Here is a 21,626-nt window from a genome sequence, read left to right on the forward strand (position 1 = left end):
AGGAATAAGGGGAAAAGGAGGCATCGAGAGAAGACAAGTTGGATAAAAAATGTAGATTACCTGTGAAACAGATTGTAACTGCCTTATCAATTAACAATTTCACTATGTTAAAATCTATTTTTATTTTTTCAGGCCTCCTGAGATATATGTGAGTTCAATACTCTCTCGCTCTATTGTGCTATAAACGTGTTTTTTTTCAAGATGGATGCTCAGAGGTCTGTAATGGAATGTCCTGGAAATTTGAAATACATAACTATGCCTTTTGTCTTTTCCTCCTCCCACCCATCCGAATTTAAATCCTACATCACTGTAAAAGCTTCACTGCATCTGATGAAGTGAGCTGTAACTCACAAAAATATATACTTTTTAATAAAAATATGTTAGTCTGAAAATCTGCTGTCACTAAACTAAACATAACCATAGTTTTGGCTACCATGGCTACAGTGATTGATTCTTTATGAATAGTCTCCCAATATCACCCATCAGCCTGAGTTTCAATAACACAAAGCTGTCTAAATTTGTTCCCTATGACTATCATTAAGTGTTGTACCTTATGATTCTTGACGAATGTATCTTTTCTTTTATGTACATCGAGAGTGTATGCACCAAGACAAATTCCTTGTTTGTCCAATCACACTTGGCCAATAAAGAATTCTATTCATGTGTGCACTCTACATATGAAAGCTTTTTTAAATTTTATTTTCATAAAATCTGGTTGAGTATTCCTTCTGGAAGGAGAGATATTAGACTATACAAGCCTGATAACTCTAACACCAGCTTAAAATGAATTACTTAAATGTAATTTGAAGCATTAAATACTGAAGTTAAAGAAACTATAAAACTGCTTAGAGTAGAGTGCAAAATGAATCTTCTAATTGGCTTAAGAATCTAATTGGCGAGACTAGCTTTTGCTTTTAAACTAATGTAAAGAGCCCTTAAAGAGCTGCAAAATTTGATTAATGATTAATATAAACAAATGAAATAATTCCAGTTTTGAAAGCTACAAGCAATATAATTCAAAGGTTATGAATTGAACCTATGTTAAGGGAATTGATGAACTTTATTAAACAATTACTACTGTATATTTAAACTAGTTCCTCAACATATCCCCACAGGAATTACAGGCTATATGAAATTCAAAAATGTGCTGTGGTGCATTTTTGTTTTTGTTTAATGGGGATAGTGTTTGCTCTCTTTTGGGAAATAAACAGATTGCAATTTGTGTTTGAATAGGCATAGTGGAAATAACAAGACTAAAACATTTTACTGAATAAATACATTTAATTGATCTGGAAACCAGGACTGATTGATCAGTGAGTCAACATTTATTAAAGCACACAAAAATGCAAATATCGAATATTTTTGGATAACAACGTTATTACCCTAGAAAATGACAACCTGGTGTCTTTAGATATATTGGGCTACAATTTCTACTGTCACTTGTTATTACTCATGCTATCTGAATCTGATGATATCTGAAATCCAAAACATTTGGAGTGCACCAGAATGCCTAATTTAACAGTCTGGAACTTCATATATCCACTGGGCATACAACGCAGATATACATTGCTTCAAGTTTACAATTAGTTTAAATATTTTCAAGACAACAGCAGTACTGTCAAACATAGCCAAGTCTGTTTTACAGATGAAAGTTATACTGAATATTGTTCTTGGTTAAAACCTCATGAGTTCAGTGGAATTCTATGAAAGCATATTGTGTTGTTTTATAAGAGTTATAAACAGAGAAATCAACTGAATGTTTGTAAAAAAATTTGTGCAGATGTGTCAAAAACAGGATCAAACAATAATAGTATTGTTAGATTGAAATGAAAATGAAATATTTAAGTATTTAAATTATCATTCTTAGGAAACATGACAGTATTTATCCATTCTCATTGAATAATAAGCTATTATCAAATGTATTGTAATGAATTCACTAAGTAATTATGCAACTAGGTAACTGTTATTCTTTTTATTGGCAATTTTAAACAGATATTTTAGATGACTTTTATTGAATCCTAAAAGTTATTTAAAGAATACTTTACAAAAATATGCTTTGAATCTAAAATAGTTAAAATTAAGTTTAACTATTACAGTTTGTCATCGATGAAATTATCATTTGTTAGTAAACTGTTTTATCATTATTAGAAAATCTGCAATACATAATAAAACAAGATTTAAAACGTATAACCCAAAAGTTTTAAAAAGCAAAAAAACAAAAACAAAAAACCACCTTTAAAATAAGTATTTAAAACAACAGGTTTCAGCTTTATTTTGATCATCCGCTGGATATAAATTAATATTCTGGACATTTGAAACTGCAACTTCGTTCACTGACATTTGGTTGGGACTTAGGTAGATTAATTTAGGACACTGGAAGCCAACAAACCGTCCTATGTTCTCACACACTCTGATAAAGAAGTATCACATAACATAATTTTAAAGTAATTTTGCTATTAAAACATTTATCAGTACTAATATATTAGAGTATTAATTATCCTAATTTTTTTAACTACATTACTCAAAACTGAATTTTCTTAGCATTATTTTCAGTAGTAATTTGCCATTAACTTCCTCCTAGGTCTAAGAGAGAGTGATTAGCCCAAAGTCACTCATCTTATTTCAAATTAAGGTTGGGCTAGAACTCTTGGTCTTCCGGCTTCTAGCCTGATGCCTTTAGCCAGTACTGTATGCCAAATTAGTTCCCTCTGGAAACTAGTTCAAACTTATTTTCTATTTAAGAGAAAAAATATTTTGCACATCTTGCACTGATAACCTTCACAAGTTACTTAGATAGCCGCTGTTTTTGAAGGAAAGATGCTAAGACTTATGGAAAGTAGTTCTCAGCAATCAGCCTTGCCACTATTGTTTGCAGTTAGTAATTAAATTACTACATTTGACAGTCCTGACAGGTCTACAATCAACCCCTGACATCTCTAATGCAGTGAACAAGATGAGAAGGAGAGTTTCAAAAAACAGTTTTTGCTTATGTAGCCACAAGTATCAGAGACATGACTAAATGAATTGATGAAGGATAGCTCAATGTAAAATATCTTTTAAAATATTACTTTTAAAACTAAATGGGTATGTAAAATGTGCAAAAGGAGTTTGAAAAACATTAGTATCAGTATCAATTGAAGAATGTACTAAAGGGGGAGAGAAGAGCAGAGGGCTTTGGGTAGAGCTCCCCTAGACCCCCAGGTTTTTCTTTTTAAACCTGGGGTTTGCAGGGTGAGAGCTCCCTGAAAGCTCTTCAGTGCTCCGGATCCGGGACAAGTCTGCTTTATGCAGAACGAGGCATCGCGACCACACCAGCATCAGCAACTTAATTTTAAGGAAAAAAAATTTTGGACTTGAAAGCTGGCAGAGCAAATACAGGAGAAACAAAAATTGCAAGTATTAAACTTTAACTCCAAAATCTATCACTTCCCTCTGAAGCTCTATGTAGAAAGGGAAAGTAAGATGGCGTGTGACTCTAACGGGGCATGGAGAAGTGAAACTTAGATACAAAGCATTATGTGGTGTTGAAAGACCCTGTTTAAAAGAAGAGGACTTTATTTTAAAAGGAGAAGGATTTAATAATTATATCTAAGAAAAAAAATGGCTGGCTTTTTTGAAAGTGATGAAGGCTCACAAATGCTGACTGTGGATCTTTTAGAAGAAGTTTTGGAATCATTTGCCTCTGCGTTCGTGGAAAGAATTGAAGGGTCTCTTAAGAAGGATTTTACTCAGATCCCAAACAAAGATATAAGTGAAGAGGAGGCAGAAGAAAAAACTCAGTTTACTGTGCCTTTGGAAAATGAAATAGAGGTTCTTCAAACTGAGAGGGAGGAGCAGAGAGGCTTGAAGGAGTGTAATCAGGAAATATTGAGAGATATTCCTCCAGAGGTTTTGATACAGGCAAATGGAGAATTGTCAGGAGCTGTTGGGATTTTTTATACAAAAAGGAAGATTCGAAGTGGAACTTTACAACTTGGTTGCAGGGATGGATTCTCAATTGCAGTTAAAGAGGTGTTTTTACTGAGAAAAATTACTTTGCGAGGAGAACAGGATTGTGGCGGAAGAGTGAGACTGGAGAAGAAAGAAAGAAAGAACAAAGTTTGTAAAAAAGCCAGGAAAACATGGAGAAGAGAAAAATTCCCAAAAATAAAAGCAGGGGGAGGAGCAATGCTGAAGAAGAAAGTATTATTGAAGAAGAAGGACTGGAAAAATATAGAAAGAAAGGAAGAATGGAAGATTCATTTCTTTTGGGGAGGATCTTTATAATAAATCTGAAAAGTTTACTGAAATTAGTATTTTTCAAGACAATGATATAAAGGAAGTGTTTTATTATATTTAGCTTTGGATATAATTTAAGGGATAGCCTTTTAAGGGTTATATTTTGAAGAATGTTTTATTGAAATAAAAATGTTTAACTAAAAATGGAGTTATTGAGGTATCAAAATGGTTAATTTAAAATTTAATGGATAGTTTCCTGAAAGTTTTGAAACTTATATTTTGAAGAATGAATTTAAGATTTAGAAATAACTTAACCCAGTGGATTAACAGTATCTCTGAGGTTATATTCTGAAGAATGTTTTATTACAATCAGAAATTGGCAAGTGGTTTATGAATGACCAAAGAGGATAAATGTTTAATTTAGAATTTTACTAGGGAGTAATGCTGAAAAAGAAGGTATGGAAAGGATTTTAGTAATAAATGTGAAATGTGATAAGAGAATATAAAAGGAAAGTTGATGAATAACTTTTAAAAGGGGAGTTAAAAGAATATGAGGGAGTTTTGAATCTTGTAGTAAGTTATATTTTAGCTTAGGTTTGTTAAATGTTATACCCTGCTTTTGCTCTCGGAAGTCGGGGTGGGGGGTGGGGAGGGGGGGTTGAAGGTTGTGTGGGGATGAAATTATTGTAAAATTTTTAATAAAATAAAAAGATAGATAAGTGTATTAATAGAGAAGTAAGAAATGTGGGGGAAATGTTATAATAAATGAAATGATAATATGACATGATAAATATTGGTGGAGCAAGAAGAAGACACAAAAGATGTATTTAGAGATACAGTGAATGATTATGTATTGTTTGTTTGTTTATAAAAAATAAAAACTTTTTTTTATATAAAAAAAGAATGTACTGAGAAAGTTAACTCATTTTCTTTTTTGAAATCATATTATTCTTTGTATCTTCTAGGTCATATTTATTAAGCTTAAAATAACAAATGAACATGTATTTAAAATATAAATTATCTTGAATTTATATTATTGAATATTTGAGAACAATATGCCAATACTTTTCAGCAGAAACACAAATATCTCTTCATTTCTGAGTTGCCTCAGAGAAGAGATACTATTTTAGATAATGATATGAACCAAGGACACACTAAATGTTTCATTCTTCCATTTTCATCCCAGTTGACTTGTTATTTATCTAAAAGACTAAGAAGACAAAACAACTGCTGCCCAGCTTTCAGAAGTGGTCTAATTTCACTTCTGAACATACTTTTTATATTCTTATTAAAAATTCTTACATATTATATAAGTAGATATTCTTTTACTGGGGACAAATGTATCAACTTAAGTACTATAACCTATAAATGGAGTGATGCCAATATTTGAAATGTATTTGAAATGCATTTGAAGAGTGTAATTTCTAGAGGAAGTTTTTGAATACCATGTTATTAAACCACCCATTGTTATAGATTACCATATTCTTAAACTTTCCAGTATTTTTTTTTAAAGGTAGTGGGCTTACAAGCCACATAAATTCTCATTTAAGCCTGATTCAACATCTTTCAGGGTAGATACAGATTTGGATTTTCTTTAGTAAAAGAATCAGGTTATTAATTACACTTGCAGTTTGACCGTCTAAACCAGTGGTTCTCAACCTTCTTAATGCTGCAACCCTTTAATACAGTTCCTCATGTTATGGTGACCCTCAACCATAAAATTATTCTTAAAACCATTGAAAATGTGTTTTCCAATGGTCTTAGGCGACCCCTGTGAAAGGGTTGTTCGACCCCCCAAAGGGGTTGCGACCCACAGGTTGAGAACCACTGGTCTAAACAGTAAAATCCTGATTAACTGAATAAAGTTTATAGGAGGGAGAAAGTTTTTTTTATTACTTTTTTTCAATTTTAAATCATCTGCTTGCAAGAAATACAACAGATTGATAGATAGGTGGGTGTATCATCTGTTTCCCAATTCAGAAAAGCTCTTTCTTCCTGAATCAATTTAGAATTTTAGGCACATTATGGCCACAACATGAAGGTTGATCCATTATTACTGAGTGCAAAAGTATGAATTAGCAATTTGAAACAAATTAAAAACAAACAAACATTTGGGCGGCAAGACCTTGCTTTTTACAGATGCACTGGCTTGTTTCTTGGCAAGTTTGTGAAACTTATTGAGATGAAATACAGTGGCTCTATCCAAAATATTTATTAAACTTAAAAATCAAACTTTATTTATTTATTAATTATTTTTTCTTTAAAAAAAACAAAACAAAAATTTCCATTTTACAACAGTTCCATATTGGTATATATCCACAGTTTATGCCCCCCGCCCCATGTTCACATACTTATTTTTGTGGTTCCCTTATTTCTTATATATTTTAAATACTATTCATTACTTATTATACAAACTATTATAACTATGTTACTTTTATTAATGCTTCCTGATTTCTAGATCATCTCTATTATATATTTTCTTGTTTGTTATTCCTGTTCTCTAACCATTTGTACCATTTCCCCCATATTAAGTAATATTCTGTTTTATTTTTTCCTTTTATTTCTTTCGTCAATTTTGTCCATCTCTGCCCAGTCCAAAATTTTCCTTATCACCTCTTTGTCTTTTGGTATGACATTATTTTTCCAATTTTATGCATAGGTTATCCTAGCTGCAGTTATAATATGTAGAATTAGATATTCTATTTCTTTATTATAGTTTCTTGTGGGTATATCCAATAAAAATAGTTCCGATTTCCAGTCTATATGTTGTTCTGTTATTTCTTCAAGCCACTTTTTAATTTTGGTCCAATACTTTTTTGCTGTCACAGAAGTCCACCATATATGATAATATGTCCTATATGATTTCTTGCATTTCCAACAGATTGGTGATGAGTTTGGGAACATCTTAGCAAGTCTCACAGGTGGGGAGCACGGCAGTGGCAATAGGCAGCAGCGGCGATGGACTGCAATGGTGGCGAAGGGCAGTGGTGATCTCTGCAGCCTGGAACAGCTGATAGGCTGTATTCTGGGAGGCAGATCCAACCACCAATCAGCTGCTCTTGCTAAATCAGGCTGTGCTGGAGCTGACCAGGCTGTTTGCTGCAAGGAGGCAAATTGCTGGGAAGCAAAGGCTGAAGGGTGGGGGCCGGTGGGGGGCAGGGCTTCGGCAACATTTGCTGTATAAAACACACAGACATTTCCACCCACTTTTGGGGGAGGGGAAATGTATCTTATACACCGAAAAATACGGTAATAATTTCTTGAAGCACGTGTTGATTTTATAACAGTCTTTTGGGGTAGGAGCCTATCAGTATGGCAGTTTCCTTCCAAAAGCACTTCAAAACTGTTACATTGAAGGGCCATCTCTTGTGCACAATCCTCTTCAGCTCACCCCAGATTTTCATTTGGATTCAAGTCTGGGCTGTAGCTAGGCCATTCCAAAACTTTGATCATCTTCTGGGGAGCACATTATTTTGGGGTTTTTTTTGGAGATATGCTTTGAGCTGTTGTCATGTTGAAATTCCTCTTCATCTTCAACATTTTAGCAAGTTTTGTGCCAAAATTGATTGATATTTGGATTGTTCATAATTCCCTCCATCTTGACTAAAAGTTAAGCTTTCTCTAGCTGAAGAAAAGCTGCTGCAAAGCATAATGCTGCCAGCACCATGCTTTACTGTGGATATGGTGTACTTTTGGAAATGCACAATCCTGTTTATACACCAAACATACTTTTTGGAATTATGGTGAAAAAGTGCAACCTTGGTCTCATCAGACTGTCATACATTTTCCCACATGCTTTTGTCAGAGTTCAGTGGTGTGTTTCTACGGTTCACCCTGGTTCGGGAAACCGGTAGTGGCAGTGGCAGGAGGCTCTGCCCACCCGCCCGGACTTCTTCACGGATGCTCTGCCCATGCAGAGTGAAGCTCGCGTGCTCATGGTTCTAAACCGGTAGCGAAGGTAAGTGGAACCCACTACTGTCAGACTAGATGTGTTTGCAAAATATAGCTGGACTTGGGTGTTTTCTTTGTTAGAAAAGGCTTCCGTAGTGACACCCCATTGTCCCAGAAATATGAAGGATAAGGGAGATTGTTGTCACATGTAATACACAACCAGTACTCCTTTAGGTTGCTGTAGGCCTCTTGGACCAGTTTTCTTCTTGGTTTTTTTAAAATCAATTTTGAAGGCATATCCAGTTCTTGATAGTATCACTGTTGTGCCATATTTTCTCCACTTATTGATGACTGGGTTCCAAGGTATATCCAATGCCTTGGAGCATTTTTTGTACCCTTCTCCTGACTGGTATCTTACAAGGAGATTCCTTTGATGTTTTGTAAGCTCTTTACAGACAATGGACTTTGCTGTAAGAGGCAACTGAGTAAATGCAAAAAAAACAACAACAACAAAAAAACACCCTTCTGGAACAGCTGAAATTCATCTGGGCTTAATTAGAGTCACTTTAATTGATGGCAGGTATGTACTAACTATTTAGCATCAAATTTAATATGACTGGTTATATCTGAACACAGCCATATCCCTACTTATAAGAGGGTATGAACATTTATGCAGCCATATTATTCTGTTTTTTTATTGTTATGTTTTCCCCCTAAATGATTTCAGTTTGTTTTTCAATTGAATTGTAGTTTATACATTATATTAAAGGTGGAAAGAATTCTGAAGTAAATTGTATCAGTAGTGCAAACCATAAACCTGGAGATTTAATTTTGGGATTACAGTTGCACAGAAATAATAGAAAGTACTGATTCTCAAACATTAAACAATATACAATACCCATAAGCATTTCAGACCATATAAAATACTTTTGTATATCAACATAGCATAATCTCAACTGATGATTTCTAATCAAACTATTAACAAGCTGTGTAGAAGAAATATAAGGATGGACTGGAGCACAATGATACATCATTATTAAAAAATATGAACAACTCTTTGCTCAATACATTGTTAAATGCATAAATATTAAATTAACTAATTTCATAATGAAGATACACATTGTTTTCACTATGAATTCTAACTCAGCTGCAATATCACACAAAGCTGACAGATAAACAGAGCTAGAAAATTAACTTTTCTGAAAGCCAAAAGAAATCTGGCTTTCATCCAGGAATTAGTGTCATTATCTGACTCTGTATTTAATTAGCACCAGTTACTGTCAAGCAGTCACTTGGGTAACTTTTTCACTATCTTCATTCAGACACTGGAGACAAAACTGCCTTCATCTAGTCATTTGCAGATGGTAGAGATGATTGCCAGTTTTTGATATCACCTGCTCTTCCAGGTAATATAATACCATACAGTAGAAACTAAGCAGTAACAATCAGAATCCTGTATATCAAAACACATACTTGAAAAACACTGTTATTCATAAAATTAAAGATCATTTTCTAAAAATCCTAAGACTGATGTGCAAAAAAAGTGTAGGCTTTAAATATCTACTTTAGGTGGTTCAAGAGTTTGATCTTTCTTTTAATGGAATACTTTAAAAATCAGAAAATCTGATTTTTAACACACTGCTTTTAATACTACTTTCAGATTCAAAAATAATGGAAAACAGGCAAAACATAAGACTCAGGCGACCTGTGCTTTATACTATGTTTTATATATATAGCTAATCATGTTTACATTTGATGGAAAGATGATGATGATTCAAATATAAAGACTGAGTAGCAATAGAATCCATTAGAAGAAGAAAAAAGACTAAGCTAGGGAAGCAACCTAAGGGGGGGGAAATCACTGATGGGATCAGAAAGCTAGTGGGAAACACTGTGCAAAATCCTAACACAGCAACCTAAAAATGTGTTATAGTAATTGTGAAAAGGATAAACAATACCTGAATGCCTATGCTACTCCTCCTCTGAAGTTTTTTATTCAATCATAAGCCTGATGAATCTTACCTTATTTTTAAGTGGAGCTGGGAAAACGAATAGTTTGGAAGTGATGGTAAATTCTATACCAGGCATGCTGGTGGTAGACATTGGCCTCTAGTTAGATAGGCAGTAACCAGGGTTGAAATGCTACCGGTTCGCTCCGGTTCAGGTGAACCAGTAGTGATAAAAACTACCGGTTCAGGTGAACCGGTAGTAAAAAAAAGCTACTGGTTCATCGGGGTTTCCGACGATCAGCTGTGCCGTGTGGTTTAGCTTCACTAGAAGCTAAATTGTGTGGCACAGCTGTTTCCCATCTCACTGTTCTACTTACCTAGTGAAGTTTGTTTTTCTGCGCGAAGCGTGTGTTAAGCGCACACACAGCGCACGCACAGCGTGCTTTTGGCGTGAGCGTGCAGGTGCGGGCAGCAAACCAGTGGTGATCTGAGGAAGGATTTTACCACTGCCAGTAACCTATTTCTAACTAAACCAACTCATTCTCTCAAACCACATAAATTTATATAAAGGGAAATTGTATAAATGTAAACAAAAATGATCTGACTATATTTATATTTAAATAGTTACTGTTTATTGTTTCTTCTATATTTTGTTTCTGATTGAGCCATCTTAATCTTAATCCATCAGATATAACCCCAAGAGAAGGGCATTATCTTTGAAAAAATGTGATACATTTTTTATGCAGTTCATGGTCGTCTGCCTGTAGAGTTTTAAAGATTTACAATTTTTAAAAAAAGTCTGAAATGAAACTGAAATTGTAAAACTTTCAGAATAAGGCCTCATTACATAAACTCAAAATACAATTTTGAGGAAGCCAATGTAAGCTTTTAAAAAAGTGCCTCACTTCAAACAAAGCTGCCAACAAAGCATACCTTGATGCTGTTGTCAGACTTCCAGTCCAACAGGCAGGACTGGAACCAATTAGCCAAGCTCACACGATGTAAGTCTTTCTGATAAGTTATTTGTACTGAAAAAAAAGTCTGAAAGCCATCATATAATATATCTAATGATTGCTATGTTTCAAGAGCAAGCTCAATGAAATAGGCTACCCACCTATTCTCTTGTGTGAACAGTTTAGTCTTCATCTGTCTGTTGTTTTTGCAATGGTCAGATTTGATTTCATGTTATTTTTCATTGCCTGTGTAGGAACTAGCTTTTACACCTGCTTTGGAAAGCAACAGCAATTTTTTACTGCTAAGACCAAAACAATATAATTGTAATATTTTGCTTTGGATTCTGTTTCAGCGTTCCTTCTTAGAGCTTCCACTACAGAAAACAACTGACAGGAACTTTCTTTGGCAAGAGTGGTAAGAAAAGGATAATGGAGCCAGGTACTGCATCATTAGAGTCGCAAGACTGGATATCTCCACCTCAGACTCCACAAGGTGAGGAAAGGTAGCCAATCCCAAGCACTCCAGGCATGAACCAAAAGGATTCCTAAGTGGGAGAGTCCAAACATGTGGTAGGAAATCTGCTTCAAGGCCTGCTTTTCAATATGACTTAGCTAATAAGTCTTTTTATTATGTGAACATATGAAACCTCTTTTCAACAGAAAAAATCTAGATGAGAATGAAAACACAACATGAACTATTTTTGTGCAACACTTCATCCCATATGCTTCATTCCTGATAATGATAACTTAATCAAGATAACTTACCAAGACTCAATGAGGCAGTTAAATCAGTATTGGTTGTATATTTGAAAACTTCAATCTTCAGATACATCTCAAGCCTGCTATAAACAAACAAAAAGATAATAAACATTCATACCAAATTCTATTGCTTATTTTATATTGCCACATTAATTTTTTGTCACTCTAAAGTAGCGGTCCTCAACCTTTGTGGCTTGGCGGCTGGCGGGGGCGGGACAGGGAACTAGGCAGTGAGAGCAGTGGGCTGATGCACACGCACCTGCCTGCCACTTCCGCAGTCCAATTGCAAGTAGGCCATAGCCCTGTAGTAAACTGCAGTCCAGAGGTTGGGGACCCCTGCTCTAAAGTCCTATAAAATTACACTTTTCTTTATCATTTAAGTCACCATTTCTAAAAGATATTATTCTTTTTTTTCCAATGTTTTTTGTGTGGAAATCATTTACATGTAAAGAAATTTTAGCTTTGAAAAGCCAACCCAATGCAGGATTCCATATTGCAAGCAGCAATGCCTCTTCAATGGAGCATTTGAAAGAATGATGTACAAGCATCACTTGCATCCAACTAGCTACATTCTGCTCTAATATTGATGCAGTTGAGCATGTTTATCGTATTTAACCTGCTTAAAATCAACTCAGAAAATAGACTTAATCAAGTCATTTCCAGAGAAACATTTCTGACATCAAAAAGTTAAATATTGGAGAAAACTAAGAACCTAGTTTCTAGCTATTAAAGGCAAGTTCCTATAATCATAGCATTTAGTAAAATTTTTAGTATTCCAATTATTATTGCATGAAATACATAGAGATGATTTAAACAATAAACAAATATATAACAAAGAACAAATTCTAGTAACTCTTCAGATACAGATATTTTGTTTTCACTTCATGCAAATAAGCTAGTCTATGTTGTTCTATAATTATTTATTTTATTCCTTTCCAAAAGTCACAGACATTTCATTTTCAGTGATTATTCTGTTGTTTGAAAGTTAGTGGTAATAACAGAGATAGAAATATAACAAATGTGCACATTTCTCCCATGTCAATATTTATTCTCAATATAGAATTAGAATATAGAATATAATATATATAGAAATATATATATATTTATATATGTATATGTACATACTTTAAAATGCTTTTTAGGATATAAAAGAAATCATGTATGACGAGGGAATGCAAATTTTATAAAAATTAAAACATTAAAATATAATAATTAAAAAATTAAAATATAATAATATAATATTAAAATATTATTAAAAAGATTTATACCACTGCTTAGGACATATCAGGGTGGATAAAAATCAATGATTTTTTAAAAAAAATCAAAACAATCGGATTTTTTAAATTTAAATATTTATTTTTTATTTAAATCGGATTTTTTTTTATTTTTATCGAATTTATTTTAATTCGATAATAGGGTAAAAATCTATCATAAGATAGTTTTCTATTTAAGATACATAAATAATTTAGTTTATTCAGCATGAAATATATATACAGCAGAATATACAGCATGAGGCTGTATATTCTGCAACACTGGGACTATCGGTGAGTCAACAGTGGGTCAAAGGAGTAGCAGAGATGACAGTTGCTCTTTAAAAATTATGATTTAAATCGAGTTGATTTAAATCAAGCCTTTTTACTAGTGATTTAAATCATGATTTAAATTGTGATTTAAATCAACTCAATTTAAATCAAATCCACCCTAGGACATATATTTATACATATTTAAATTTATATAAATTTATATTTACATAAATCCCCTCTGACCCTTTATATTCAATCCAGCACTATAATGTTTCAATGAAGGAGAAGGAGAATGTTTGTAGTTCAGGATTGAAATGAGGGGTCCTCTGTGCTCTCTGAGCTTGGCTGATTCTACATGGAATCAATGTAGCACAAGCTAATTAAAGCCTTTCAAAATATCCTAAGCAAACCAAAAGACCCAGGAGCTCCAGAAGAAAAATCAGGAGTCATCTACAACATACAGTGTAACGATTGCAACAATCACTATGTAGGACAAACAGGCAGAAGACTGGCAGAACACATCCATGAACACCAACTAGCAGTCAGAAGATATGATGAAAGCTTTTTAATTTCACAACATATGGACAGACTTAACCATAGTTTCAATTGGGAATCTGGGAAGTCCTAGACCAAGCCAAATCCAAAAATGCTAGGGAATTTCTAGAAGCCTGGCACTCTGACAAATCAGCCATCGATAGACACAGACATAAACAATATCTATAGAATATGCAAAAGAGACAATCAACAAACCAAAAAGGGAACAAATAGACCTAAGCACCTCTCCACCAGCAATCAGCATCTAGATCAGCATAGATTAACTCCAAGATTAACATCAGACCAACAATCAAGTAAACAATCTGTAGAGACTCTCAGTCATCCAGGTCATAGTTGTCCCAAAGGTACTTTTTCAGGAAGCAACTGGACTTTGTTTTTTCTTTGAAGACATTTAGCTTCTCATCCAAGAAGTTTCTTCAGCTCTGACAGGATAGTGGAGAATGGAAGGATTTATATTCCTTGCAGACAGCTGGTCATTTGCATCCTTTTAGAGCAGTGGTTCTCAACCTTCCTAATGCCGCGGCCCTTTAATACAGTTCCTCATGTTGTGGTGACCCCCAACCAGGCGTGGGTTCTAAATTTTTTTACTACCGGTTCTGTGGGCGTGGCTTATTTTGTGGGTGTGGCTTGAAGGTCATGTGGCTGGGTGGGCATGGCTAACTGGTCATGTTTCAGGGCGGCCATGGCTATGTGTATAGGGACTACTCAGAGGGCTGAAAAAAGTCATTTCTGACAGGTCCTCGCACTTTTGACTGGTCCTCACACTTATGACCATCCTCACATTTATGCCCGTGCAGCATTCTTAACAATCATGTCACTCATTTCACAACTGCTTCTTTTCACCATGGTGATAAGATAGGGCAAAAAACGTAAAATGTGAGGACAGTCGTAAATTCGAGAACTGGTCAAAAGTGCGATGACCAATCAAAAATAACTTTTTCAGCCCTCTGAGTAGTCCATATGCACAAAAGGACTACCCAGAGGGCTGAAAAAGGTGATTTCTGACAGGTCCTCGCACTTTTGACCGGTCTTCGCACTTATGACTGGTCTTCATTTATGCCCATTGTAGCATTCTTAACAACCGTGTCACTCATTTCACAATGGCTTCTCTTCACCATGGTGACAAGATAGAGCAAAAACGTAAAATGTGAGGACAGTCAGTTCGAAGACTGGTCAAAAGTGCGAGGACCAGTCAAAAATAACTTTTTCAGCCCTCTGAGTAGTCCATATGCATAAAAGATACAGCGATAGAGAGGGATGAAGGAAGGGAAGGGAAATTAGAGTAGGAGTGACGGTAAGAGAGGGAGGAAGAGAGGAGAAGGAGAAAGGAAGAGGAAGTAGGGAGGAAAAGGGGGGGAAGAGAAAGTAAGAAGGTAAGAAAAGAGAGAGGTGGTAGGTTTGAGGAGAAAGATTGCTGTACAATAAAAAAGATGAAAGGGAAGAAAACCAACCCCAAACAAATATGAAGATATTAAGATAACGAACAAATTGTTAAACTTTAAAGAATAAAAGAGAACAAATATGAATAAATAGCAATAATTAGAAACACGCATACAAACATACAATATATTTTCTTTGAACAGAGTATTTAGCCGGTTCACAAATTTAAACAGTGTTTAGTCATTTCAATTAAATTTATAATTTCTATATTTCCTTTTTTCCATATTTATTCCTAATCTATTTTTTTAAAAAACCAATATTACCCTTTATCCTCATCTCTAATCGTAATCAAATTCAATTTTTCCCTTCTATTCTATATTATACCCCTTCCCATTGTCATCTATTTTTATATCCATCCTCACATTGGTTAATTATGTAATTATGTAATAGTTGTTTAATACAAATTCAACATTTTAATATAAACCAATTAGTTATATAACTATCTTTTTTGTATATTAATCAATATGAACATGAATATTCCAATTATTTCCATGCAATCCAATTTCTTACAAATCAATTAATTATATTTACCAATCATAATAAACCAAATAATTTCCCCCATATATTCCTCCAAACCACAACTTAACCATTTCTGCTTTCAACATAATATACAATTATTTATTTATTATTATTGAATTTCTATACCGCCTAATTATACTAATTAATAGTATCTCAATTATTACAATTCCCTAGTTAAATAGAGCTTTTTTCCTTTTGTGTTTTAAAATCTTGAACCTCCTTTTTTGCCCTAAATTTCCCATTGTTTGCAGTTTTGCACCTACCTTTTTTTGATGAGGAAAAAGAAAAAGAAATCTCTCTCTGCCTCATTTTGTCACGTTGCAGCAAAGACCCTGCTTTACTTTCAGTTTCGTTTTTTCAGCATAGCTAGGGGGAAAAAAATCTGCTCCAGATTTTTTTGCAGCTAGCAACAGAGCCCTCCGCAAAAGAGCTGAGAGCAAATCAGCTGAGAGTCAAGGCTGATCTAATCAACTTGTGCTAATTAACCTATCCTGAAACTGAAAGGGGCTGTTTTTTCTATTTTTGCAGGCACCGGTCTACTCATTTGTTTTCTTTTAACACTGATCAGCTGTAGAGCGGCCCTTTGAAGCCCTGCGGCAAGAATTTAAACAGGTTTTTTCCCTCTAGGATTAGCTGGGACTCAGGAGGCAGCAACAGATTGGGAGTTGGCGGGGTAAGCGAACAGCCGGCGATCCAACGGAGGCAGAGAATGAGGGTGAGTGAAGGCGGGGGTGGGGGGGCGAGAGAGGACTTTGGTGACTCCTGTGAAATGGCCATTCGACCCCCAAAGGGGTCGTGACCCCCAGGTTGAGAACCACTGTTTTAGAGGGTCCTTGAAGCACTTGGAGGTTTACCTGTGTCCTCAGGGTCACCTGAGTAGTGCTCCTGGTTCTTTTAGTCTGCAATTTTTTCTCTGGAAATCCATTCATACTCCCACACCATTCAAAGTGTTCCATTCCCTACTATCCTGTCAGAGCTGAAGAAGCTTCTTGGATGAGAAGCTAATTGTCTTCTAAGAAAAAAAAAAGAAAGTCCAGATGCCTCCTGAAAAAGCACATTTTGGACCATCAAGTAAATAGTATCCTAATCAAGAAACTAACAAATAAACTAACAGTAAACAGCCCAACCAAACTACTTCTAAGACTAACTCCACCAACACTGACAGAGCAAGACATTAGAATATGAGAGCAAACCCACTCCTTACTAGGAGTGATGATGATCTAACCCTAATTTGGGTAATCTGCAAGGAAAAAAAATCAATTTTAGAGATGACCAAGCAAGGAGCCCTCATTATAATGTCTACAATATGAACTTTTATATTAAAAACATTATTAAAAGATAGGCTGCTTACATGTTACATAGTACATAAGAAAAATGTTATACATTTCCTAATCGGATGACATGAAAAGCAGAAGTAAACTTTTTTGAATGGGAGAAGGAAGGAGATGAAACTGCAGTTGACTACAGGTAGTTCTCAACTTACAAGTTCCATTTAGTCACCATTCAAAGTTACAAAGTACTAAAAAAAATGACTTAAGACTATTGTTCACACTTACAACTGTAACAGCATTCCCATAATCATGTGATCAAAATTTGGATGCTTGGCAATTGATTAATATTTGGATGGTTGCAGGGGTCATGTGATCTCCTTCTGACAAGCAAAGTCAATGGGGAAGCCAGATTCAGTTAACAACCATGTTACTAACTTAACTGCAGTGATTCACTTAACGAGAGCAGCAAGAAAGGTCGTAACATGGGGCAAAATTCACTTAACAAATGTTTTGCTTAGCAACAGAAATTTGGGCTCAATTGTGGTCATAAGTCGAAGACTAGCTGTATAGTCTAAAATTGCCTGTTTCAACAGCAACATTTGAACCTGCTCATTTGACTTTCCAACAGTTTCTTTGGAATGTGTTACAAAAGTATCTGGTGCTGAACTGGACTTTATCTGGCTTACTCTTTTTGGTACCTCCCAAGTACCCTGGAAATAATACAAGTACATTCACACTTTATTAACATGTGCTCAGAATACTTAAAGATTTTTAAAATATTAGTGAGTTATATAAGAGGAAAATAATAGTTTATAAAATATAAAATGTGACCAAAAGTAATATAATCAGCTCACCCACATAATCAACTGTGGTTATAAAACAAGATGCACCTTCAATGTTCAACAGGAAGCAGCTTTATGCAATATTGGTAGCATACAGGTGCACTTCCTCTTTCACGTTCAGCTGAGAACTGAAGTTTTTTCTGCAGTATTTTTACGTGACAACTCATTCTATGATTTCCTATGAAAATAAAGTAATAAAACCTCTATATTCCCCCACAAAAGAGCCAATAGAATACATTCCATAATGACTAGTGACCACAACTGAACATAGATATACTGAAATGAATTGGAAATTAGCCATAGAATTCAGTAGAATTGTGTTATTTTGATTCTCACGACATGCATCCACATTGCATTATGAAAGGTCAAATACATGACAAGCAATTATTTTATTTCAGTTTGAACAGCTCTAATTTCAGTGGTTACTTAATAATCTGATATTTCAGTGGCTACTCAAGTGTACTTACTACCTACCATTGTCCTGGAAGCACTACGAATATTATGACAGAAAGTGAGAATCATGAACTTATTTAAAAGAATATTAGTATCACTTAAATGGCATAAGCTTCTAAATTGCAGCAGCAGCAACATATTAACAAGGCTTACTTTCCTCCCAAATGAGTACGGTTATTTACAATATCTTTTAATTTACATGTAACTGCTAAGAGATTCACTTTCATTTCCTAAGTGAATAATATTTTGGAAGAATCAACAGAACATATTACTAGTATGCTACACTTAAAATTTATTATCTTTATTTCCAAGTCAAAACATTTTTGGTAAAATTAAAATTGCCCACTGTAAAAGATAATATTCACCTGAGAGCAAATTATACAGCTATAATCAACCATACCCATTTTTTTATAGATACACACATTTTCAAATAATTCTTTTTTACTGTAGCCATATTTCTTTCACCAGCCTAGTATCTGCAACTATCCAAGGTGGTCAAAGAATATAATCAGATAGTGGATCTTCTGTTTCATACAAATAGTGTTAACCTAGTAAGATTTTATTATATGGTGCAAATGAGGAAGCCTTACTTATCTCACTCACTCACACATATTGTACTATTGATTAAATTTGTGTGCTGCTGCAATCACAGAAAAATCTTGGTGGCTCACAAATTTGCTATAATCATATTATTTTAAAAGCATGTTATTTGCCTCTTCAATGCTTGATATGAAAGCAATAAAAATATTTATGAACCATAACTGGAAAACATACCTAGATTTTAATTCTCAAGAAAAAGTTAGCACATCTAGTATTATTGGAATCTTTCTTTAATACAAGAAAGAACAGAGAAAGGAACACCAAGAACTTGTCAAATAGACAAATAGATTTTAGACTGTTAAGTAAAGAGGATTAAACATGTGCAAGTCAATTTATTTAGAGCACAATATTTATAAAATATTTTAGAACACATACATTTTCCTTGTGGATCAAATCTCAAAATTTCTGCATTACGAATCCACGCTGGTAGAGTTCATTATAGCTACAAACTACAACAGATGTCAACATGGATGCAAGATCATCAACAAAAGGTGACAGAAGACAATGAACATTGTAGAACAGCTACAACGAAGTCTATTTTAAACCCATTTTATCAACTTCATTTAGCGTGACTATCACTTATATTATTTTTCCACTCAAACACTGGAATTATTGTCCCATCAGAAAAAGCATGTTTTTAGCATTCTAGATTGTCAAACATTCCACAATTATCTAAAGGTTAAAGTGAATAGTGACTATAGCAAATGTTAAAGATATTAGAAGCAACCTACATGTCATATAATAACTAAGCCTATAAATGCAATATGTAAATTTGCAATATATAAGTTAATTTATGGCAGGCTAGGCAAAGTATTTAAAGTATTTAAAGAACTGTTTTCTGAAACATTTGTATGTAAAAAAACTGCAGTCGTTGTAGTTTTAAAGCAGCTGTGTTCTTTGAAAGGTTCAGCACAGCTCTTCTGAAATCTTCCCAATCATTTCCATATCTAAGTGCCTATATAGCCACTTCACCAACATCCCTCTGAAAATATTATCTGTGCATAGGGATATAAGAAACCAAGGAACATTTTTGAAGCAAGAGCTGAAACCGGAGTGCAAATGCACACCGGCCAGCACACGAAGGCGCCAGAAACATCACGGTCCTAGACGGATGGCATGATATAAATTAATAAACAATAAATAGAAAGATATGACACTATCATTTTCTTAGTCAGACCACCGTGAATACAATCAAATTTAATTATTGATTCCATGTCAGCTATTCCCCACTGGAGTCCTCTTCTGAAATAAAAGATAGTATACAACAGGTTTGTCCAACCCACATATAACCCTGGACAGCTAGTAATGAGAGCTCAGTAGATCATAAACTTTTAAAGGAAGTTTGTTATTTATATACATTAACTATATTATATATTGTATTTGTGGCCCATGACAATTCCTCTTCACTCAATGAGACCCAGGCAAGCCAAAAGGTTGGACACCCATGATATACAGTATCACAAAAATCCTAGAATTTATATGGCAACTTGTAACACTGAGCATATTGGTTACCCAAGAGAAACTTAAGAATCAATGAGAGCATCCTTAGTAGGCCACAAAGAAGCAGATTTTGCTTTACAGTTTAATCCTCATTATTGAAAATGAGTTTTAATAATGAGATTCAGGAGTTAAATCTATAGCTACTACCTATAAATCTATTTACAAATCTAAAAAGATAAATCTATCAACATAATGCCTCCAACAATTTAGAAGCAGGTAATTTTATTATGTAATCATCTTTCATGTACTACTGCACACTTAAAACACAAATAGCAAGGGATGTTTGGTGTTACTGCTACCAAAATCATTACTATACAAAAAAACAATATCATCTGAACAAGAAAATAAGTACTTTGCAGCCACTAGAAAAAAGATTCTTACAGAGCAACATTTTTACTAATCAGTTTTTGTAAATTTTGTCACTGTATTAAGAAACACAGTAAATCACAATGGAACAAGTAATTAAGAACTGGTTATTCGGTAATCTAAGTATCAATAGTCTTGTATGCCACATAATATATTTGTATTGGCTAAAGTTGAGCTACTGCCTTAGAAGCCCAGTAGATAGATTTAGTGTAGATAAGTAGCTTTTACATACACAAATTACAAATAAAGTTGTAAATCTATTTTATTTTTTTAAAACACCTTTACTGTCCAGCTTTCCTTTTAAAAAAGGATGTTTAAAGCATAATGAAATCAGAATTACTTGAACATTTATGCACATAGTATTCTATGTTTCTATGTATACTTTTCTTCACATTCACTTAAAAATTAGTAATTTAGGGTATTCAGAATTTTGATATAATTTCAGAGACTGTCCCAGTTAAAGCTCTAAATTTTTTATTATGCACATAAAGTCAGTGTCAACTCTTTAGTAACCAAAAGCAGCTTTTCTTATGAAAATTCTAAATTAATGAACTGTTTTTAATGAAGAAGTTAAAAAAATTGGTAATATTATCTTTTCATGAAAGTTTCAGCATTATATTCATAATATATTCATTTTTTGTTGTTAGTTGCTAAGTCATGTCTGACCCATCAGGACCCTGTCCTCTACCATGCTCTGTAGTAACATGTTTACAGTCCCCTAAACAAATCTGTCATTGAAAGAAGTATAAGTATGTGATTTATAGATAAACAAGAATTATGAATTTAT

General features: G+C 34.1%; 1 protein-coding gene across 9 annotated transcripts in view; it reads right to left on the reverse strand.

Moving 5' to 3' along the window:
- The window catches only part of NCOA2 (nuclear receptor coactivator 2), a 133,308-nt gene that overhangs the window by 109,631 nt on the left and 2,051 nt on the right, over positions 1–21,626 (reverse strand). For 5 of the 9 annotated variants that reach the window (XM_034429952.3, XM_034429951.3, XM_034429950.3 and 2 more), the window contains exon 2: positions 11,777–11,853. The gene's annotated coding sequence lies outside the window, so the exon portion shown is untranslated. The remainder of the gene's footprint in view (positions 1–11,776; positions 11,854–21,626) is intronic. The other 4 variants (XM_087890666.1, XM_087890665.1, XM_034429945.2 and 1 more) reach the window with 1 other exon arrangement.

Source organism: Pantherophis guttatus, chromosome 3 (genome assembly GCF_059756535.1).
Source record: "Pantherophis guttatus breed Tessera chromosome 3, ASM5975653v1, whole genome shotgun sequence".
Lineage (NCBI taxonomy): Eukaryota > Metazoa > Chordata > Lepidosauria > Squamata > Colubridae > Pantherophis > Pantherophis guttatus.